The 25,183-nt window shown below is 37.3% G+C and overlaps 1 long non-coding RNA gene across 1 annotated transcript in view; it reads right to left on the bottom strand.

The window, feature by feature from the left end:
* Positions 1-2,600: 2,600 nt before the first annotated feature.
* LOC116576771 overlaps positions 2,601-25,183 on the bottom strand; it is a 36,021-nt gene continuing 13,438 nt past the window's right edge. The window contains exons 2-4 of the long non-coding RNA XR_004280278.1: positions 10,195-10,299; positions 4,778-4,882; positions 2,601-3,017 (exon numbers count right to left, since the gene is read on the bottom strand). This is a non-coding gene — a long non-coding RNA (uncharacterized LOC116576771). The remainder of the gene's footprint in view (positions 3,018-4,777; positions 4,883-10,194; positions 10,300-25,183) is intronic.

The following is a 25,183-nucleotide window of genomic DNA, read 5'->3' as shown; positions in this document are numbered from 1 at the left end:
ATATCTCCCTCTTATGCTCCTTCTTTTGGTTCAAACTGACGACTTCCAGTCCCCACAACTTCTTCAGACATTTGGCAATATCTGGAGACACATTCAATAATCATAACTCGGGCAGTGGTTGGGGGAGATACTCCTGGTATTTAGTGGGTAGAGGCTAGGGAGTTTGCTCAACGTCCTATGAACAGTTTCCGCCACAATGAATTATTTGGCCCCAAGCATCAGTAGTTCAGTGGTTGAAAAACCGTGCTGAAGGTCCAGAGGCAAGAAGACAAAATGTCAATCCACAAATCAATTATTAAGTGCTTTTTATGTGGCAAAGATTGTACTCAAGATCAAAGGAGATAAAAAGGAACTTCACAAGTTAGAGAGGGAATAAAGAATGTGAGGCAAGAGCCCTGACTCAGGTACCAGTCTCTCTGAGTTCAAACCCCAGCTCTGTCACTTAGGAGCTGTGTGGAATTTGGTGAATTCCTCTTCGAGCATCATTTTCTTATCTGTATAATGAACCAAATAATAGTGCATACATTGTCATCTTGCAGGGATTAAATGAATTATATATAGAAGTGCTTTGAATAGGCCTGCCACATAGTAAACTTTCTCTCCTCCTCCACACCTCAACCCTCTTCCTACCACTTAAGCTGTCTGGGACATAGGATGAGTCTCTCGAAGCAAGAGACCTGGTTTCCCTACAAAGCGATGAGGCTCAGCAGCAATGGGGTTAATGGAGAAGACCCTAGGATACTAGGGTTATGTTATGTTCCAGTTCTGACCTTGTCAGGAGCCTTGGAAAAATGACATATACAGTCCTGGTCTCTATTTCTTTATATGCAGAATGGGGATACTGGCACCTGCAAAACCACAAAATAGCCAGAAGAATAAAGTGATATTATAAATGTGAAAACTATTCAAAGATTTATTATCACAGATTTGAACTTTGAGGATAATATTTATTGTTACATATTTTACATCTTCCTGCATTCCCACATCCTTTCCAAAACTTAAAAAAAAATTTTCCATCTCCATGAAAACAGTAGACCTGGAGAACTCTAGCTTATTTGAAGTCCTCAAATTTATTTCTGGACAGAAGCCAATGAACTGAATTAATTTTCAAAGCTTTGCTAGGCTATTTTGAAAAATCACGATGATCATTCTCTGGTTTTAAGAGATGGGGTTAGATATACTATATCAATTATTTAAGCCAATTAGTTAAATGCCTTCAGGTGAGCAGTCATCTGAACATGAGTCATGGCGTGAGGGACAGTCAAACCAAGTAAAGGATTGCATCAGGCACAGCAGGTGTTTGAAGCCTTAGGGGGGCTCTGTTTTGTTTTCCAGTTTTTGAGCCTATAAAATGGTACTTCCCTACGTTGCTTCGTTCTAAATGCCACTGGCTGATCTTCATGTGACATCCTGACTTGAACCTGCTCTGCTCCTCATCTCACTTCCTGTTTGTGTCATCTGTATGGAACAAAGCCCAGGTTTAGACAAGCAAAATGATTTCTAAATCTACAGCCTCATTCTCCCTTTCTCTCTCCCTCTCCAAGCACATGCTGTTTTCTGTGATCTGTGATCAAGGGAACATTTCAGCCAGACTCCATTTACAGCACAAAAATGCACCGACCAGAATCAAGGAATATTCTCAACTCCACGTAAAAGGAGCCATCAAAATGCATCGTAATGGACACATGTCCACCTTGTAAAGTTCCCAATAGAAATACCAAAGGAAGAGAGCATGACCCCTTGTGAAATTAACTGTTCCGACTGGGGATTACAGAGGATTAGGTGGGAGTAAGCTATACTCTGCTGTGCTGTCACTGCTCTGTCAGGACAGAAAGAGCCCCGTTTTCAAGCACCAGTGCCCTTCCCACGTGTTAGATTTATTTTCATCAACTGCTTATATCTACTGTTGAAGTCCTCCAGTTTGCTTCTTTGGTCATGAAAGTTCATTTTCCCTTGGAACTGGACAGATACAATTATGGTAGTCATTGGGGTGATTACGCAAACCTGGTGCAACTTGGTATTGCCATGATAAAGGCCATTTGCCCCCAACCACACTGTCCCCATTGGGACAGTACCTGGGGTAAGACCCTTTTATTCCTATCCCTGAACTCTTGCAATTCATAGTGAAGACTGCTGCATCCTGTATGTGTCCTTGGAAGATTTCCTCCTATCCCCCCTTCTTAACTTCTTTTGCAAATTGATGTCCAGGTGTTACGTAGAAGTGAGACTGACTGATTTTTCCCATCCAATATGCAACATGATCTCCACTCAAAGCAAAATCAATCTTTACTTGTCATTTGCCCCAGAGGCCTTTAAGACCATATTATTACATGTGTGAAAATACGGTAATTTACACATAGTCCCATCCCCAGAGGCAAGACAGAGCTCCATCCCACGGGCAAGAAGCTATGCCACGTGATCTAAGTCCACAGACCACTCAGAGTTTCCGTTAGGATATCAGAAGGACTTTGGCTCAATTTACCCTATGGCTGACTCGAGTCTATGTTTTAGACAATGGATGCTTTTTTAAAGAATATGTTATTGCCTTTTTTTTTTTTTCTTTTTAGTCCACGGCAAATGTAAAAATTGATTTCCTTCACTGCTTTTTCTTAATTCCAAATAATGTTGTGTGTACTGTTGCTGCCTCAAGAAGCAGGAAGACCATAATTTACCAGATGTGAGGCTATTAGGCCTTCATTTCCTGAAGCAATGAATTAGCAATTCTTTTTCCCTGTCACAGAAAATTGTCACCAAAAATAGTCCAAGACACAATGGCAAGTCCAATTTATGTTTTGTTTCTTCAAGAGGACCCAGCTGAAAAATGAATTGACCAAGTGAGAGGAAAATTGGATAGGAAATCACTCAGGTCCAAAGGGAGGGGGGCTGCAGTAGACATTATTTAATTTTATGTATTCTATATCATAAATGTTCCAAACAATTACATAAGGATTATCCTTTTCTACTAGTCAAGATGAAAAATCACAGATGATATCTCCCATATTGCTTGCTCCAATTCTCTGGAAAACAAAACAAAACAACACTTACATTTCTCTTTTGAGAAAGTAGCAGCAGAAAGATAAAGTTCAAGTGTTCAAATGTCTTTTTTTGTTGGAGTTGTGTTTTGGGAACAAAGAGTAAACCTAGAGTCTGGAAACTAGAGCTTTAAGATGAGTTTAATACTTTTAATTTATATTTCATTTTCTAATGCATTTCATATTATATTTAATTTTCTATGAATAACTTAGTGTTTATGATGGTTAATAACTGGAGAAAAACACACATTTTGTTCATCGAGAGCTCCCTTAATAGGTAGTATTTTCTTGACCTACTCTATGGAAATATCCTTAAGATTTATGTAGGTTTATAATTTGCTTTTAGAAGAAAGTGTTCTTTGAAATAGACACTGATATTTTCATTTAATGAAATAATGGAGAATGGACAATGGAAAAATCTACTCGAAATTTAATGACAATAATATGGATTAGAATTAGTGACATGTGATCCATATTTCCAAATACATAGAGTTATGGATTCATATCCCTTGTTTGTGCACTTAGCTGATAATCATTTCTAAATTATCCAAGATCACATTAGAGATGCTTAGGAGGTGAAGTCACCACCTTTGGCCTTGAGAAACTTGGGACACCAGTGGGGAAACTGGATGGGTATTCCTGAAGCTTGTGGAAAAGAATTACCAGGCAGCACACAGGAGAGCAGGGTCAGTACGGTCGAGTTACAGACATTGGAATCAAAGACATCTGAAATGAGAAATTTGCTGTGGGCTAAGAAAAGTTAGGAAAGACTTGAATTTCTTTCCTTAAGGAATTTCCCAAAGTAAGCAAGAGAAGAGTGGGTGGAGGCAGGAAAGGAGAGGAAAACTGAGAATATATGCTGACCGCCATCTTTGAAAATCTCAATATCTTCTTTTCAGTATATGTAATGGTTTTCATGAGATTAAAGGGGTCATGAAAATACTTAGAAGAAATAATTCTTATTGATGAAACAATACAGAAGAAAAAAGAGTTACCCTTTGAAGAGTAGTATATACAACTCATAGTAATAAAACCATTTCTCAAGCCTGATATAAGAGGAAGGCATGTGAACGTTTTGAGAGTCTTTATGGATCATCTTACATGGTAATGTCAGGAAAACACATCCTTTTGCTGCCTCTTGAAGACTAGGAACCCTTGAAATGAAATATAGGTGATAGAACCCACTTCCTGAAACATGAGGATAAATTCTACTTAGATCCTAAAAGATACAAAACTAAGTCTTCAGTCTTCTATGCTTCCAGTTTCTTCAGGTGAATGGCCAGGGCCACATTTTCTATTTTATAATTTCTGAGTCTCCTCCTGTGTCCCAATCTCACCCCTGGATGAATTAGTCAGGCCGTTGCTCTTCTTTGTAGGCAGTGAGCTTTTTTTTATGTATTCAGGCATGCTGTGTTCAGTACATGAGATAATGGACTCTACCACCCAGTTCATTGTATTTTTGTTCAAAGTCCTTCCATTTTCAGGATCTGGCTCAAATTCTATATCCAAGTTCTTCTGGATCACTTTTCAGCCAGTTAGTCAGCAATACTTATAAAACACGTTCAAAAAGCCCCATAAGAGGTAAAGAAGGGGGGGTGGGAGGGGAAAGTAAAGCTCTTGCTTACAAAGAAACCATTCTGTTTGAAATGAAAAAACTCACAAAGGGAAGAATACTTAGGAACACATGTTCAGTGGTACATCATGAGCCCAGAGGAAAAGCGTAAATACTGAAGGAATTAGCTTACTCCTTTGGAATTGGAAATGTCCCACCTCCTCAGTCATTAGCCACTTAATTCTATCAATCACACCAGCCAATTGAATCTTCTTAAGCTGTTGTCGTCATCAGGTACCTAAGGAAAACACAAATAAATCAAAGTCAACACACTTTTATTTATTTATTCAGAGTTTAGGGAAAAAATGATATCACAATGTAGGTTCTGATTATGAATGAAGTATATTGAAATCAGGTCTTACATCAAAAACTGTGTGTTGGCAGTTTCACATGACATCATATGATAGATAAAAGGATTTTATGTTGACACAAACTACTATTTTATTGCAGTCGTATCAAATAAGTTAAGGCTCCTCTTAAGGACTTTAACAGATGTTTACCTTTTCTCGGCAATTACTTAACTTTCCAATTATCCAGAAAATGAGCTCATATGGACGTCAAGACACACTAAATGATCTGAACACATGGTATTAAGAATCAGAGAACTTTTTTTTGTTTATTTGTTTGCTTGTTAATATTGAATAAGAAGGTATAGATCTGACCTTGAGCATTTTGTTAATTACAAAGCTTCTTCTTTTATTTGAAGCTGTACACCTTGCTCTCAAACTCCAACTACCCATTTAAATGAAGGTTTTCAAATGCCATGGCCATTCAACTCCAGTAACCTGGGAAAAAGCATGGCTAACCTGTTTTCACATATTTAGATTATCCAGAATCGATTTTGTCTGTTTTCATTCCTGGGAGAATGGGCTCCCTGTGGTCACTGAGGCATTATCCCTAGGATTCTATCATTGCTTTTGGTAGAGTTTTCATTCCTTAGAACATTACTAAAATAATCAGTACTGCTGTTAATGGTCAGATTACTTGATCATGTTCAAGTTGTATAGATTCATTTATGGATCTTCTTTATTAATCTCTTTTCCAAAAATAATAGAAACTCCTATTCAAAGATATGTGTTGGAGTATCATGCAGGATAAAAAAGGGCTCCAGGTCTTCTTTTGTATTTACCCGAAGATCTAGGAATCTGGGTTCATGGAGTGAGATCCATTTCAACCTCCTTGTTCATTACTGCATCTGCTAGGCTGTAAGTTCCTGTTACTAGAGTTTTCTCTTGAATCTTTCAACATATTCTCTTTTCCTTTGGATTTCAATAGTTCAGCTATGGGGCGGGTGGGGGAATGCTTGGGTGGCTCAGTTTGTTAAGCATCCGACTCTTGGTTTCGGCTCAGATCATGATCTCAGGGTCATGAAGTCAAAACCTGTGTGGGCTCTGAGCTCAGCAGGGAATCAACTTGAGATTCTCTCCTTCTCCCTCTGACTCACCCCACCTCCCTCCCTCTCTCTCTCTCTCTTTCTCTCTCTCTCAAAAAATAAAGAAATAAAATCTTTTAGAAAAATAATTCAACTATGGTGTGTCTGAATGAGAATCTCTTAGGGATTCATTTAGCTTTTCCAGTCCACTGATAAATGCTTTTCATAAACTTTGGGTTATTTTCAGCCAATTGTTTCTTCAGATATTTGTTCAGTCCCTTTCTTTCTCTCCTCTCCCACTGGGATTCCCCATTACACACAGGACTGATATGATTGGTGGTGATACACAGGTCTCCGAGGATTTGTTTAATGTGTCTGCAATTGTTTTTCTGTTTTTCAGATTGGATAAATTCTATGGATCCATTTTCTAGTTCACTAACTCTTTCTTCATTCATGTTGAATCTGATGTGGAGCACATCTCATGAATAATTCATTTTGGTGGTTATATTTATCAACTCTAGAGTTTTCATTTGGTATTTTTTTTAATCAAATAGATTTGATTTCCTTATCAGTATTCCCTCTGTGCTGGATCATTGTTAGCATATTCTCTATTGCTAGTTTAAAATGTGCCTTGAGCATTAACCGATAGATGCTTTGAAGTCTTCACTTGCTAAATCCAACTTACAGGACCTCCCAGAGGGTATTTTCATTGATGGCTTCTTTTTCTCCCTGAGTATGGGTCATATTTTTCTGTTTTTTGGTTTCGTTATTTTTTCTTGAGAATTGGACATTTTAGATAATATAACAACTCTTGCTTTCATTTTATTTTTATCCTGAGAGTTTTTTTATGCTGCTAGGGTGTTTTTTTGTTTTTTTGTTTTTTTTTTTGGTTGTTGTTTACTTTCTCTCTCACTTTATTTTTAAAAATTAACTAGCTTAGGCTTAATCTGCGGGAAATAAATCACCCCTGTAGTGTATGGGTACTGATGTCTCTGCTCAGAGTTTGAAAAAAAATCTTATTTTCCTTTTTCAGCTTGCCTTCCCAGAGGTAACCCCCGTGTCTGCACAGTTTAGTGATCTATTGATGATCGGCACACACTATACTCAAACACCTCATGTCTATCAGCTCCCACTCTCTACTAGTGGATCTGTGTTTGGTTTGGGGAGTACATTCCAGGTCTGGGCACTTTTCAAGTCTGTTTTCATTCTTATTTTTTGCTGGGCCCTCTGAGGTCTCCACCTCATGAGTACAGGCTTCCAGACAGTCAAGGATGCATGGAATGCTTATCAAGGCCCTCAATGCCTATCTCATTTCCAGAATCTCCCTGTCTAGCCCTCTGGTATTCCACTACATCCCACCAGAAGCTGCAGCCTCAAGCTAGGAGGGCTGCAGGCTTTTCTCCCTTGCTTCTGGGTGTGGTTCTCCTGCTTTTCAGTCCAGATAAAGCTGGCCCCCTTCAACAGCAAAGCTGCTGTTTTCAGAAACTGCTTTGGTATCTCTCCAGTTCCCTAGGATGACCATTTTTGTTAGATTTGTCTAGCTTTAAAGTTGTTTTAACAAGACAGAATTTGCTGATCTCCTCATTCCCCTATCTGTGAAGTGCTACATCATTCTGATCCTAGAATCATGTTCTTTTCAAGGGATTTTAAAGGTTTACCTATGGCACTGGGCATCATTCCTTGGCAGGTGATCACCTGTACTGCACTGGGAGAAAGAGTCAGCTATCCAGACAGTATGATCTTAATAAGAGTCTAGCAAGGAAATAGATTAGCATTACAGTTTTACAAAATATTAAACACAAACATTAGCTCACCAATTTCATATCCCTAAATTACCTTTATGGTCTTTTAACTGATAATATTTTTCAAATTCTTTTCAGCGCACCACCAGAAAGTCCAAAAGAAAAAGATACAAGCTTTCACTCTAATGGAGTGAAATTCCACTCCATATATTTCTATATCCCTAGTCAGGAATACAGAAAATGCCTAAAGAAAAATGTCTTTAGAGGAGAAACACTTTAACAAACATGAACTAGTGAATATACATTTAATTCCATTCATGTTGCGAGGATTAGGACAGGTTAACTTGTACGACAAAACTCCTCTAGTCCCACCATTTTTTGAAAAGGCAACAGAATCTTTATAAAATGTTTAAAAGATTTAAGTGAATAAGTGAAAAAGACTGCTTCAGGTATATGCAAGACAGGGTAAGCTTTTCTTTTCTTTTTTGTTTTCCTTGATCACAGTATCACTCCGCTTCTCCAGCAGAGTGAAGCATAAGCTTTCGTTTTACCCTGCTCCCCTTCTACCTGGACTCTGCTAGTCACTTGGGAGAGGTCTGAATTTACCCTTATGTCCCATTTTCCATCAGTAATACCTAAGCTTGAGATTTATGCTCTATCAGACTTGAACTATCAACCTAGCATTATATCTCATGCAAGTAATTTAAAACATTGTGTATACTTTTGCCACTTCAGGGAGATAATAGGTGCCTTTATGATTTCTACTTGCATCTGTATTTTTCTTTACTCTTGAAATTAAAATGGTGAAAACAGATTTAGAAAATGATGTCTTCTGTATCAGAGAGATTTTCTGTTTCTTCATAGCATGATGTGTTTATAATCATGATTTATTACATATTTATAATCGAGATGCCCAGCCAGAAAGTAAAAATTCAGATTATCAGTTTAAATCTTTAGGAATAAAAAATTGGATGGAGAAGGTAGGATGTGGTCTAATCATTTCTTAACCTGACATATTTATAAAACAAAATCATTATGCCATAAAGTTAGCATAGATTTATTGTCCTCAAGGTAAAGCACAAAGAAAAATCTTTTAAATGTGGCCACTAAAATGTCCTTGTATTAAAGCATAATCAAGATATTAATCACGGTTTAGGTCCTTGACTATTTATCCTTGGGGTAAGAAAACTGAGGTGACTGTTATTCTGTTATGTTGTGCATTACTACACTATTTCCACTACCTGTAAAGTCTGCAAATTGAATCATCTTAAAAGAATTAGTCACTGTGTTAAGTTTTTTTTTTTTTCTTGGCCCAGCTCCATTCCGTGTTTTGCTATTGCTCCGAAGCATTTCCCTATTCAATGGCAATAAAATAAGCTCAAAATATATAAGTAAAAGCAACTTGTTTTACTCATACTTCTCTCTTATTCCCCAAAAAGCGGTAAGCAGCACCTTTTCCCTTTTCTCTGCCCTCAACCCCAGGAAACAAGAGAACTTTCCCACTTTCTAGTGCCCGCCATTCTGGTACTCCTTCTCTGCCAATAATTTCCAGTATTCCTGTTCAGATTAACCTATGCATACCACACCTTTCCCCCCCAATAAACCTTGAGAAGAGACTGCCAGCCATAGCTTGTCACAGACATAAACCTGGTGACCACATGGATGGACTACATCACCTATTGACAATCAGCCAAAGGAAAGGGGCTTAATTACAATGGAAGTAATTAGATTGGGGAAAAACAATTACTTCACAGGGAACCTGGACCATATATACTGCTGCTGAACACTTTAGGGGCTAAGTCATAAATCTTATAAAACCCTCTGCACTTAGCATTGCACCTAACAGAGAGTAGGTTATGGATTTAATAAATATTTGGTTAATGAATAGTTGAATGAAGTAAATGGGTGACTAAAGGATAATTAAGCCCCCTCTCATGTGAGATACCATTTCCCTGGAATAATCTAGAAAAACACCTGCCTTTTCGTAGAAGTCTGGATTAGAACTCTTTCAAAATCTTCTGGCCTTCTTTGTATTTCATATATCAGCTCATCATAACTTTTCAAATCAAAGCCTGATGATAGTTTCTCATTTCATTTGGAGCAAAAGTAGGAGTACTTGCAATAGGCCATAAGACCCCAAATGGGCTCACCTTGGTCTTCCTTCCTTACCTTTCCTACCTCAACATTGTCTGTTCTCTTCCTCCACCCACATTGGCCCTTTGATATTTCTTGGGTTCATGAAGCACATGCTTGCTTTAGGGCCTCTGTGCTAGCTGTTCCATCTGCCTGGTTACTCTTCCCAGAGATGCACATTCCCCACTTCCTTCAAATGTCGCTTTTGCAGGGAAGGCAACAGTGATCACCTGTTGAATATCTACCCTCATGGATCCCCTTACACATCTCTATTTTTTTTCTTAACCCTTAACCCTTTCCTACCGTAACGGATAACTTGCTTGTCTTTCAGGTTTTTTTCTGTCTCTTCTGTCCCACCTTCTATCCCAAAGCTCGAAAGAGGGCAGGAATTTTTGCTCACTGCTGTGCCTATAACAATGACAGGGACACTGTGAGGGCTTAATAAATATTTTTCAAATAAATTATTAGGGTTTTTTTTTTAAAGATTTTATTTATTCATTGGAGACAGAAAGTGCATAAGCAGGGGGAGGAACAGAGGGAGGGCTGCAGCAGACTCCAGGCTGAACGGGGAGCTGAACATGGGGCTTGATCCCCAGGACCCTGAGATCATGATCTGGGCCAAATACAAATGTTTAACTGACTGAGCCACCCAGGCGCCCCAAATTATTAGTTACTGAGTAAGTGTTTTGGATCAGGAACTGGTTTAAGAGTTAGAAAACTAGTACTTTGTGTTTCAGTTGTTCCTAAACCTGGCTCCATATCAAAATCACAAGAAACTCTTGTTAAAATAGATTTCTGGGCCCCACCACAGAAAACTTTGTTCCGATAAACCAGAATCAGGTTCAGAAATACATGTGAGAGCCCGAGATGATTAGGATGGAGCCCCTGTCGCAGGGCTCCCGAATGGAGGAAAGAACATGACTTTGGAGTCCTAGCCATCTCGCCTCAATCTCTTCTCTGCAGTTTACTAGCTGACTGGGTGATCTTGAGTAAATTACTTGTTGACATTTATTCCTGAAGAGACTTTCCTCATCTGTGAAATAGGAACAAATATTTAGTGAATCAATGATTGAATGACTGAATAAATCTGAGGTCCTCAAAGGGATAGTCTCTAAATGACATCCCAGAGGGATGGTAGCACAAGACTAAGGCATAGGAGGCATTTATTTAAGGGATAGTCAGTTCCCCAGGCATGCCTACATCTCGCAGATAAACAGAGGCATATCCTGTCCACATTTCAGTTTTCTTGGTTTGGCAGAGGCTGCACTTACTGGGGCTCCATCCAGACTTGAGCTATTTAATCTCTGTACTTGAAGTAGATAAGGGTTGGCTAAGGCTGGCAGGTTATTTTGTTGTTGTTATTGACTTTGGCCAGAACTTCCATGTCATTAGCTCTTTGGAAATGTCCCAAGTTAATGTGATGGGTACATTTCGATATAAATACGTAAGTGGTATGTTGCCAGGGGTATTAATGAGTGGTTGTCTTTGAAATGGTCCTATGTTCTCTGGACTCTGATTGTGTCCTTCCAGAAGATTCCTCTTAGGGTCTGGGAAACACGAAAAGAGAATTCATGTACTGTTGAAGAAAGAAATGCCAGGGTTTATGAATGCTCATCCAAAAAGTAGTTTTCCTGCAACTTTGAAGTTTATTTTCAGAGAATAATTGGAGTGGTCTTTTCCAGTATTAACTAATTCATCCATAAAGTTTACTTTGATCCTTCTCTGACATAGCTGATCACTGGGACATTTTCACAGAATTATTTATCTTTCACATCCTTTCAGTTTTATTCTGATACTGGCACATGCCATATGTTTAACAATGAGGCATATCTTTGCAATTTTTTTTGTCTTTATATAGTTGACTATTAAGTATCTATTGTATCATGACTTAAAGTTCATTTCCTTATGATTCATCTCTTTAGAAACCCTTTCATATAGGAACAGGTATCATATCCTTTATTTTAGGACTTTCATAAGACCTGGATCCCTGACTTCAACAAAAGGAGAATGTAATAAGCTTTATTTTATTGTTTCAGTGATTGGCTCGCAGCTTTTAATACATGTAATCAAGGTAAGGAACATTATTTAGAAAATTATAGGAAAAGGTATATGTGCCCCAGGTCCACATGCATGCTGAGTCAGCCCTCTGGGTACCCTCTTTTTTGGCCAACTTATTGTCATTGATGTTCTTCATTCAAGAACAACAACAAAAGAAGAACTAAAAAGAAGTAACATTAACAAAAGTGAATTGAAATCTTCAATATTAACTTTTAATGCAAAGACAATTGGTTGCTTGAGAACAAATATTAACATGCCCGCCCAAACCAACAATAAATTATATATTTCTTAAAAGACTGTTGGCAATGTAATGTGTGGAAGGCACTGCAATCATAATTGGCACTACCGTTTTGGCCCTGTGACCAGTTTTACATCAGGGACTTATTTTCCAGTTTTTTCCTCCAAGTTGTTATAATTATTTGCTCTAGTAGAATCTAAATTGAGTGGCATGCACAATAAACGTGCTCCCTGCTGGAGCTCACACAGGCATTGTAAAATGCAAAGGAAAACAGTGGGGGACATTGAAGTGGTTCACACACTGACCTTTTAAAAACCAAAAAGGAGAGAAGAACATCTAAAAGGCCAGCTTAGTCCAGAATCCCACCCACACTACTCCAGACTGCCCACCATCCAGCCCAATCACATGTTCATATCCACCTGTCAAACGGAGACGGACTCAAGGATAATGGGACCAGCCAGGAACCAAAGCTGTAAAGTCATCAGGTGAGGGTAATTTCGACTTTGGGGAGTCCATGACGTTATTTTGCTCAAGTTGATACTTAATGTTTCTCTCTGCATTCTAAGTCTATGTTAAATAAAAAGGCCTAACTAACATAAAGCTTTTTCTGTCTTTTTACAGAAACTTTATAGGAAAGAAATGTATTTTCAATTAATTGGAAATTCTGTCAGATGTGCCCAAAGCGTTAAAAAAAAAAAATGTTGTATCTAAATCTCTATCCTCCCAACTTGTGAGGTGAACACCAATTTATCTTTCTTTCTCTGACACCATCACCAATCATTAATATTCAGCTGTTAGAGCAGAGCAGACCCTTTTGTCAATAATGTGTCATACAGCCTGGATATAGACTGCCTCCTGAAAGATTCTGATTCTGAGGACATGGATAGCAGTGTTTAAAAGAAAAGAAAAATGCGGGAGACAAGTCAATGAAACAAAGTAGCTATGGGGTGCCTGGGTGGCTCATTTGCTTAAACATCTGACTCTTGGTTTCAGCTCAGGTTGTGATCTCAGGGTTGTAAGACTGAGCCCCATGTTGGGCTCCACACTGAGTAGGGAATCTTTCTAGAGTTTCTAGAGTTTCTCCCTCATTCCCTCTCTGCCCCTCCCCACCACAGTTTCTCTCTCTTTCTCTCTCCCAAATAAATAAATAAACACATTTTTTTTTTAAAGGAGACAAAGTAGCTGATATGCAAAAATGTTTTCACTTAAACATTGAAATATGTAAACAATCACATATGAGTTGTTACATGGACAAAAGTTTTCATTTCTCTTTAGTATACACCTAGGAGCAGAATTGCTGGGCTAGTAATTAACTCTGTTTAATATTTGAGGAACTGCGAAACTATTTTTCAAAGGAGCTGCATGCACTATTTTACATTCCCACCAACAGTATATGAAGGTTCTAATTTTTCTACATCTCCTCCAACACTTGCTATTATCTGTGTTTTTGTTATAAACATCCTCATGAGTGTGAAGTGACATCTATTTGTGGTTTTAATTTGCATTCCCTGATGGTTGGTAAGTTTTTTGCTTGGAAGATTTTTTCTTTATTAGCCTGTGAGTTCAGAAAGTTTGTTCAGGTTATGACAAGATGTGCCTTGTGTCCTATCACCCTGGAACCTGGAGCCTGTTTGAGCTTTAGAGTCAACTCTTCAATAGAGGAAAAAAAAAATCATTTTATCCTTGATAAATTTGTCATGGCAAATTATTTTCCCTCTTTCATGGGTTTTATTTCTTACTCTGGAATGTATTCTCATGTTAGCTTCCTTGGTCTATTCTTCAGATCCTGCCTATTTTACCTCATGATATTATTCTTTTTATATTTTTGCTATTTGCTTGGAAGCATCTCACTAATTCCCTCAAATTTAAAAATTCAGCAATAGCTTCAGATTAGTTTATGGCAACACAACCAACCAACTGAGAAGAGCTAAAAAACACTGGACAAATTTAAACACCAGTTCTAAAATACTAGAGAACTAGCAAGGCAGCACGAACTTGAGGGAACAAGAGATGATACAGAGGGCGAAAACAAGACAGGGGGCAAGAAGAGGGTGCAAGTGCAACATTCATCTCCACTTTTTTCCTCAAAAAGTTTGCTAATTTGCAAGCCATAAATGGAGAAGCCACTGAGGGTAACAGATCTTTCAATCTTTCTGGGTTAGGAAATAAAAATTTTAGTTGGAAAACCAAGGGGGCAGGCTCGGTTAAATATATAAATTTTCACTTAGATCCTTGAATGGATTCACTCTTGTATTAGCAATCAACTATATATAGACAAAATCTCACAAAGGCTGAAAACTAATTAAATCTACTTAATGTATGATTGGATTATGATAATCTTTCCTAGGCTCACTGCCTAATAAAATAGAGTTAACCCTCTGGAGGAAGATAACATCATCCAAAGCATCAAATTATTTTTCATGTTTTCATATGAAATATCAGGCATTCCAAGGGACAAGACCAAACAAAAATCAAGAGAAAAGGGGCATCTGGGTAGTTCAGTCATTTAAGCATCTGCCTTCAGCTCAGGCCATGATCTCAGGGTCCTGGGATTGAGTCCCACACTGGGCTCCCTGCTGAGAAGGAAGCCTACTTCTCCATCTCCCTCTGCCTTTCACCCCTGCTTGTGCTCACTCTCTCTCATGCTCCCTGTCTCTCTCTCTCTCTCTCAACTAACTAACTAACTAAATAAATAAATCTTTTTTAAGAAAATGAAAAGAAAAAAAAGACAATTTAATAAAATACTGGGGCATCTGGCTGGCTCGGCTGGTAGAGTGTGCAACTCTCAATATTGGGGCATGAGTTGGAGCCTCCTATTGAGCGTAAAGACAATTAAAAATTTTTTTAAATCTTAAAAATAAAGAAATAGGTGCACCTCAGGGAGATTGAAAAATTGGTTTTCAAATGTGGATATCGAAATAGTTATAATTACAAGGTCAAGTATACTAGGAGAAAATTGAAATCTATAGGGGCATCTGGGTGGCTCGGTCAGTTAAGAGGTTAGCTCTTGATTTCAGCTCAGGTGATGATCTCAGGGTCATCAGATGGAACCTGGAACTAGGAGTAGGGCTCGGTACTCTGTAGGGAGTTGGCCTGAGGTTCACACAGATACTGTCTCAAAAATAAATTTAAAAACCTTTAAAAAAGGAAATTTGGATTGCGTGAAGCATTGGGTGTGGTGCAAAAACAATGAATTCTGTTATGCTGAAAAGAAAAAAAAATAACATTGGAATCTATCTATCTATCAAGCAAATTTAAACTCCAAAAGTAAAAACTCTAGAACCCAAATGAAGAACTTAATAAATGGGTTTAATATCAGACAGCCTGAAGCTGAAGAAGGCTTGCAAACTGGAAGATAGTGGAAAATATCCACAGTGAAGCAGAGATGGAAAAATAAAAAAATAACAAGCACAGAAAAAAGGGTGGGAAAAAATATATATATTCATATTCACAGTGAAAAGGATAATCTGTGTAGAACTTCAGTTCCAGAAGAAAAAATAAGAAAATGGTACCAAAATAATACTAAAATAGGTAAGAGTTAAGAAGAACATCAATCCACAACTTCAAGAATTACTGTGAAAACCAAGTTAAATAAGAGAAATTCATAACCAGGCACATCATATTTAAAACTGCTAAGAATCAGATACAAAGAGAAAAATCTTAGAGGTAAATGGAGAAAGTACATGCCATTTGTAAAGAAGGAATGGTAAGAATGAAGACTGAATTCTCATCAGAAATAACTGACAGTGGAATGACATCTTCAAAGTGCTGACATACATGCCAATGTAGAATTCATTACGCAAATATAGAGTCTTCTATTCAATTTAAATTCGAGGTATTTAAGATATAGTGTAGTATTGGTTTCTAGTGCAGAATTCAGTGTTTCATCACATCCACACCCAGTGCTCATCACAAGTGCCCTCCTTAATCCCCATCAACCATTTAGCCCATCCCCCTACCCTACCCACCTCCCCTCCAACAACCCTCAGTTTGTTCTCTATAGTTAAGAGTTGTTTATGGTTTGTCTTCCTGTTTTTATCTCATTTTAGTTTTCCTACCCTTCCCCTATGCAAATATATATGGTCTTAAAGATAAAGGCAAAATAAGGACATTTTCAGACTATCTACTACACTCCCCTCCTCAAAAAGAAACTGTTACCCATTGACTAACTTGAACTCTTCCTAACTCATTTTATGATCCATTTAAACTTTGATAGAAAAACCTGATAAGAACATTACAAAAAGGAAAATGACAGGCAAATTTATCTTATGAAATAGATGAAAAAAATTCTACATAAAATAGCAGTGAACCAAATACAGTAATACATTAAAGGAATAAAAATACATCATGACCAAATGGGGTTTAAAAGGAATAACCGTGATGGAAGTTGAAAAACCATTTAAATTAAATGGTAATTAAAACATGACAACTTATAGAATCTAACTAAAACCATAGGTAGAGAGAAGCATATAGTCTTAAATACATATATTGGAAAGAAAGCTGAAAGGAACAATCAAAAAGTTAAGAAAATTAAATTAAAAAAGCAGGGGCTGAAAAATAATAAAGGTTAGGCAACAATTAGTAAACTAGGAAAACAAACATGTCAGAGGATCAACAAAGTCAAACCAATATAGTTTTTTTTAAAGGGAAATTAGCAAGACTAATAAGACCGATTACTGAAGTGGGGTAATTCAAATTAGCTGTCTGATAAGTGGCCATTACCACATTTTGTATAGATATTAAAAATATCATAAGAGAAAATTGTAAATAATTATAATACTAATAAATCTGAAATTTTAGATAAAAGTACACATTTCTTGATAAATACACCTATCAACACAAACACAAGAATAAATAGGAAATCAAAATTGTTCTTTACCTATTAATGATTTGGATCAGTTATTAAATAACCTCTCCACAAAGAAAACTCTAAGCCCAGATGGTTTCACTTGTGAATTCTCTCAAACATTTAAGGAAGTAATAAAGCCAATATTATAAAAACTTTTCTAGAGAATAGAAAAAAAGGAACATTTCCTAACTCATTTTATGATGCAATTAAACTTTGATAGAAAAACCTGATAACAGCATCACAAAAAATAAAATTACAGGCACATTTATCATATGAAAATAGGTGAAAAAATATGAAATAAAATATTAGCAAACCAAATATAGCAATACATAAAGAGAATAGCACATCATGACCAAATGGGTTTCAGTTTAAAACTCAATGTTATTTGTTACATTAAGAAAAAAGGGAAGGGATGAAAAAAAAAAAAGAAAGAAAAGGAAGGGAAATCATGTGGATTTTCTTTCATTTTTATCACCTTTATAGATAGAAAAATAATATTTAACATCCATTAATGATAAGCACTCTTAGAATCTAGGAATAAATTCTAAGGATCTTTAATTTGATGAAGGGTATCTATAAAATATCTATATCATATTTACTTTATTTATTGAAAAACTTCCCCCTTGATATTGGGAATGGAGACAATTCTATTGACATTGAACTAGCATTCTTCCTTGGGGCAATAGGCAAGAAAAGAAATGAAAGGCATAAGAATTAAAGAAGAAGGAATAAAATTGCAATTTTTGGAGACAAAATTATTTTAAACAAGAGAATTCGAATGATGTACCACCAAATTATTAGAATTAATGAGTGAGATTTGCAAGTTTGCTTTATAACAGATCAATAAAAAATTATATTTCTATAATACTATATATATTTCTATAATACTATAATATTCTATAATACTATATAAAATGCTATATATATATATAGCAACAAATACAAAATTAAACTTAAAAACTATGTTTACATAAAGAACCAGCATACATCTTTTTTTTAAAATGTTATTTTATTTATTTGACACAGAGGGCACAAGTAGGCAGAGAGGCAGGCAGAGAGAAAGAGAGGAAATAGGCTCCCCGCTGAGCAGAGAGGCAGATGTGGGGCTCGATCCCAGGACCCTGGGATCATGACCTAAGCTGAAGGCAGAGGCTTAACCCACTGAGCCACCCACGTGCCCCCCAGCATACATCTCTTAATAAATATAACAAAAATATACATGACCTCTACATTAAAAATAAAAAATTAAACAAATCCAAAGCATTATCAAGATAAACTAACCTTAAATAATTGGAAGAACATATACAGTGTTCATTGAAACCAAAAGTCATTGTAATGATATCTATTCTCCCCAAACTGAACTATAACTTCAAATACAATTCCAGTCAGAATGTCAGCTTCTTTTGTGGATACTGACATGGTGATTCTAAAACTTATAAGGAAATTCAAAGGGCCTGCAATAGTCAAGTCTCATGATAAGAATAAATACAAAGTTGAAAGACAACTACTACCACCAGACCTCAAGCTCTATTATAAAATAACATTAGTATTTTGAGTCACTGATGTGAGAATAGACCAATAGAAGAGAAGGAAACAGACTCACATACATATGGTCACCAGATTATGACAAGGGTAGTAGGGGATTGCTACGAAAGCCTAGTTATTTCACTCATTGATGCTATGTAAATCAAATATTTATACAGAAAAAATGTGAATCTTGAATCCTGCACCATACACAAAAATCAGTTTTAGATAAAATGTAGATCTAACTATAAAGGGTGATACAGGTAAACTTTCAGAAGTGAACATAGGAAGATATCTTTGTGAGCAGGGAAATCTATTTCTTAAGCACAATTGGTGCTACACAAAACATGCTATCCAGAACAGGAACATGTAACAGATTGGACTAAATTTAAATTAAGAGCTTTTGTTCATCAAAAGATATCATAAAATGAATGGGATGGTAAATCAGAGGATGAGAGAAAAATACTGGCTACCAATTCATTCAACAGCAAACCCAGAATGTGTTATTACATTCCTACAGTTAAAGAAACAGAGTATGAAGCCAGTAGAAAATGGGTAAAAGATATGAGCAGACATTTTACAAAAGGAAATATCCAAATGTCTAATAAGCATATGAATAGGGGCTCAGCTTCACTGGTCATGAGAGAAATACTAGTTAAAGCTGGACACCCTACCACTAGACCCCCATAAGAATAGCTAAAATGAAAAAAAGCCAAAAAACAAAAAACAAAAAATCCAGTGTGGGTAAGAATATGCAGCAACCAAACCATGGAAAGAACCTGCATGCCCATCAACAGATGAATGGATAAAGAAGATGTGGTATATATACACAATGGAATACTATGCAGCCATCAAAAGAAATGAAATCTTGCCATTTGTGCAACGTGGATGGAACTAGAGGGTATCATGCTTAGTGAATGAAATAAGTCAGTCGGAGAAAGACAACTATCATATGATCTCCCTGATATGAGGAAGTGGAGAGGCAACATGGGGGGTTTGGGGGGTAGGAAAAGAATAAATGAAACAAGATGGGATCAGGAGGGAGACAAACCGTAAGTGTCTCTTAATCTCACAAAACAAACTGGGGGTTGCTGGGGGGAGGGGGGAGGGAGAGGGAGATGAGGTTATGGACATTGGGGAGGGTATGTGCTATGGTGAGTGCTGTGAAGTGTGTAAACCTGGCAATTCACAAACCTGTACCCCTGGGGATAAAAATATATTATATGTTTATAAAAAAATAAAATAAAATAAAAGAGCAAGGGTTTACATAGTATTGGTACACTTTCTCAATAATGGATAGAAATTTGTTTTAGGGACAGTATGTGGGGAATTTTTTGTGGGCAACTTTCGAAACCTATTCCTATGGGAAGAAATAAGTGGAATAAAGTTACCTTCTAATAATAATAAAAAAAAAAGAATATGCAGCAACCACACCTTTCATGCACTTGTTTGTACTTTGGATGGGAATAGAAATGGGCACAAATCACTTCAGGAAAAAAGTTGACATTTTATTGGATAGCCAAATGTTAGCATAATTTATGATCCGGTAGTTTTTGGATCATGATAGAAATTTTTGAGTATGTATCAGGAGACATGCACAAGAGTATTTATGTCGCTAGTGTTCATAAGAGCAACACACACACACACACACACACACAAATCCCTTAACAACTCAAATGTCTATCAACAGCAGAATGCATATAAATAGTGGTATTTTTAACACATGGAATATATTACATAGGAATGAATTTCGCTCAATAATATGGACGAATCTTAAAAACATTCGTAATGTTAGGTGTTACAAGAAAGACCACAAGTAAGATGATCCCATTTTTATAAAGGCCAGATACCAGAAGAAATAAGCCACATGTTGAACCTACTCACAGTGTGTGTGAGTGTGTGTAGTTTTTTTTTTTTTTTAACACAAGAAAATGAGATAGATATAAACTCAGAAACCTCATGCTAGTGGTTTATTTTGGTGGGAGAGAAAGGGAATAAAATTGTAAGAAAACTGATGGTATACAAAAGTTATTGGTGATCATCTACTTATTTGCCTGGGTGATGGTTTCATTGTGACTATCCATATAATGGAATATTATTCAACCATTAAAATCAACATCTGTGTGTAAATACACACATACCACCCACTGGGAAACTGAAAGATGTTCCTGACAATATCTGACAAAACTACTACCTTGAATCATATGTGAAGGAGTCTATTTTATTGTTTTTAAAGTCACGCATATAAATGTGTGTGTGTGTAAGAGAAATCAATATATGCCAACGTGGTTATTGCTTCTCTGTGTTATCTGAAGGTTCTAGAATGATCACGTAGTAGTTTTCCTAAAGAAGTGTGTTCCTTTTGGCACACCTGGGTGGCTCAGGTGGTTACTCAGTCCAAGTCTTGACTTCTGGTCAGGTCATGATCTCAGGGTTTGTGGGATCAAGCCTTGCATCAGGCTCACACTCAGTGGGAAATCTGCTTGGGATTCTTTCTCTCCTCCTGCTTCTCCCCCCATTCATGTGCATGCATTTCCTCTCTCTCTCTCAAATAGGTAAATAAAACATTAAAAAAAAAAAGAAGAAGTATGTTACTTTAATTTATTTAATTCACAATCACAAGACTCTTCAATGTTGAGTAAAATACCCATTTTTACTGTGGCCTTCATGCCCCGAAGCAACCACAAAATTGATTATTTCACATTGAATTCCTTCTCCGTGCAAAATCAACCAGCCCCCACACTGGCTGAAATAATCCTGGGAATAATGTCCAAACCCACGTGCCATAATGACGTGGCCTCGTTAACTTACCTTGTTAACATTTCAGCCGCTTGAATTCCTTGCATCTTTTAAAATTTGGTGTCTTTTTTTTTTCTAGAAATGGAGAAGAACCATGAAACTGGAAAGGCCAGGGTCTTTCACTCTTGTGAAAATGTGTGCTCTGAAGGTAAAGACAATAGATACCTGGGTCAGCACCTAAACGTGAAGCCGTCTGTTCATTTAGATTTCAAATCTGCCACTCTCATCTCGTGGAGAGCCAGGGGCAGCGAACAGATCCTCTTGCATGAGTCTATAAAACAAACCTCATCACTGAGTGTGTCAGAGCCCAGAGATTTATTATAAAGTGATATATTTTCAAAGAACAGCACAAAGAGTCTTTTAACACTGAATTTGTCGGAGACCTTGCCGACATCAAACAGATGCTTTTCACTTGGAGCATTTGACTCTTAAACTTCAATGTTTCATATGGTAAGTGATTGGAAACTTGGGAACCATGAAGTAATACTTTTCTCTGATTTGGAAAATTTGACTCTTTAACAATGAAACTTTAGATGCATATTAAGAATTACTTTGAGAAGTGGTATAGTGTTTTCTTTAGGGAGAGACTATCAGTTGGGCCCGTAATATCACTCTTACAAAGATTGAAAAAAATCTCTAAAATTGATTTCATGTTAACAAGAGGATTTTTCTTTTTTTTTTTTTAACCCTCTCTACCCTTTCTCCGCTTTCCTCACGTACATGTCTCCTTGATTTCTTCTAAAAATCAAATAAGAACTACATGCCTGAGGCTTCAATAAAAGACTTCTAATGTAGGTCATTTGATTTTTGGCCTTAAAAAATAAATTATATGCCAGAAATTGGATTACTATCGTGCCATATTCTTGAATAAACATGGTGCCTCTCCTGAGCTGAGGCTATTGCCAGTGTTTATAATTTTGCATACATCTTAACCCAGATGCAATGAGCTGGTTATATGGAGCTTTCCTCGTTACCAATCACACTGTAAACCACAGAAAACATGCAAACTAGAAGAAGCAAAGCCCGGCTTTGGTTTATGGTCCTCCTCAACTTTTTGTCCAACCAACTGTAACTCCATCTTGAGCTGGCTCATAAGGGAAGGAGCTATTGTTTTTGGATTTAAGAGTATGCAGTGCCCAACATTCCTAACGCACAGGAAGAGCTGCTGGGCCACCCAACATGACCTTAAACCTGTACCATAAATAATGCAGCACAAACTAGAACTTTCCCTAGTAAAGACCATATGACTTTCACTTGACAGATGTTCCTTTATGAGATTTTTATACTGCACTTTTTTATTTAACAAATAAAGCAGAACCTCTTTAGTTTGGATTCAGTTACTCAGTCTTCAGGGGCAAAGACTGACCTGAAAGAAATTAATATTTACCAACTATGATGTCCTAGAAACTGTGACACATTATCTCAAAAATTTGCTTTGCTTAAGAAGTTATCATGAATACTAAAAAGAATAATCTATTGTTGAACATCTAGTATACTGGGCCTGCTACTAGCTGCTTTTTAAAATAGGTCTCATTTAAGAATCCATATAGTCCTGTTAGAGAGAGAACAAGTTCAGGGAAGATGGTTTCCTATGCCCATGATCCATTGTGAAGGACCTAAAGTTCTGACCTGGGTGTGCCTCACTTTATGGAAAATGTAACTTAGGGTTAAGCTAAAGTTGTAAGTTAGGCATTTGCTTGCATAAAGGAAGGCAGTTTTGGTGTCAGTCATCCCAAGTTAAGGCAGTAACACAGCGTTCACAGGAAGGAAGGTTGATGTTCAGAGAAGCAGTAAATAATATCCTTTTCTTCCCCTCTCACATTCAGAGACATTTAAGAAATCAGACCCAGATGGAGATGAAAATATCAGCTTTATTCCAGATAGGGCCAATTGGATAACATGACTCTAGATTGCTTGATGAAAGGGACTTGTTCCTCCATTTCAGCTCAAGACCTTGGGCAGGACTGCCTACGGAAACATCAAAATCTAAAGTAGAATTCCTGCCTCAAATTGATTTGGGGCCTACTGCTGTTAGTGGATCGGTTCCATTCAGTTGACAAATACTGACCATGGATGTCATCCACCAATCAGATCACTCAAGCTCCTTCAGGAGCAAATAAGAGATAGGCAAGCTGCCCAAAGTGCTACACTAAGAGAAGTGTTTTATGGATGCAGAGAAAAAGGTGGTTCCTTCTTAACAGTCTCCAGCACCTTCCTTTCTTAACCATTAAATCTAAAATAAACAAGAGGTATGACTAGCCATCACTCCACCACACACACATACACACACAACACACACACACACACATGCATGGACCCATGCACACACACACACTCACACACTTTGTAGTGATAGTCCCCCTTCCTGTCCTCATGAAGCCCTAACCTCTTTTGTTTATGGACCTCATTTTACAGTGTGCAGTTAGGATTTTGTTACCAGAGAGAGCTAACATGGGTCAAAATTTGTCTTAATCAAACTAACTCCAAACCTGGTTCTATCCTGGGGAGCACACTCTACCTTTATTCCCTATTTCAAACTATGTTGAGATATGTAGTTCCATATAGCTCACCATAGTCAATGCATAAAACAAGGTGATGTAATAATGGATTCTGTGGTTTTACATAGTCAATCAATGTGGAGATGCCTCCAATTTGAGTATAAAGCTTATTTTGTTATCACATCTGCAGGGAATAATTAAAGTAAAAAATGTCCTTGCTTTAAGCTAAAATGCAGTGAAATGTAAGCTCATAATCACTAAATCTGAAAACCAATGAGCCCCCTCTCCCATTGATCACTGCCATTCCAATGCCTGGGTAGAACTGGGCTTCCCTCAACAACTAGAGCTGAGCAGGGATGAAGTTCCTTTAGGACTCCAGAAGTTGCTCAACCTGAAACATCCTGAGATGTTAATCCTCTCTACCCAGTGAACTCAAATGTTTCCAAGTTGTAACTGGATTGCCCCTTTTCACCCTATAATTCTGAAACTGTAATGTGATACTGAAGAGCTTTCTCAAGATTTAAGCTTAAATGAAGGAATGAATGATATATTTATGGCAAATAAACCTTTTAAGACCTGGATCATGGTTGTTTTAGTGACCTCTGTATCGAATTGTAGGAACAGTAAAATAAGACTCTTGGGGACATTTTTTCCACAAAAAATATATCAGCTAGAGAATTCCCTTCCCCACATTCCTCAGTGGAAGAACTTTTGATGCTTTTGAGGTCTCACCTGTCAGGACCTAACCCTCTACCACATGCTCCACAGGCAGAATTCCTTCTCCAATTTGGAATTTTCCAGGGCTTAAATAATATAAGCTACATTAATGGCAGAATTTGGGTAATTCTACTCAGGAAGTATCCTCCCACTAGACCCACTTCTAACCTAGACCCACTCTGTTAATCATTGCCCTGCCTGGCCTCCCTCATGGTGTTTTATTTCCCCGTCCCTTCCTTTATGTTTCTTATTGCCCATGTTTCTTTGGAGGCATAAGCAATAACTGCTTCCCCCTTATCCTCACCATGTCACCACAAAGGTCCCTAAATAATGCTTAATCTTCATGGGCTGGTTTTCCAATTGCACTTATTGATTCTACCACTAACCTTATAAGGATCTGTATCAGTAGCTTCCTGGTTATGGTTCCTCTAGGAGAGTTCTTTTCAGTCTGGTCTCTGAGATCTTGTCAGTCTTCCTCTGGTAGAATTCTTTGAGCTTTGATTCATTCTCTTTTTTTTTAAGATTTTATTTATTTATTTGACACAGAGAGAGAGATCACAAATAGGCAGAGAGGGAGGGGGAAGCAGGATCCCCACTGAGCAAAGAGCT

The sequence above is a fragment of the Mustela erminea genome, chromosome 17 (assembly GCF_009829155.1).
Source record: "Mustela erminea isolate mMusErm1 chromosome 17, mMusErm1.Pri, whole genome shotgun sequence".
NCBI classification, from domain to species: domain Eukaryota; kingdom Metazoa; phylum Chordata; class Mammalia; order Carnivora; family Mustelidae; genus Mustela; species Mustela erminea.
Note: the sequence above shows the minus strand (reverse complement) of the source record. Positions and strands in the feature narration are given on the sequence as shown.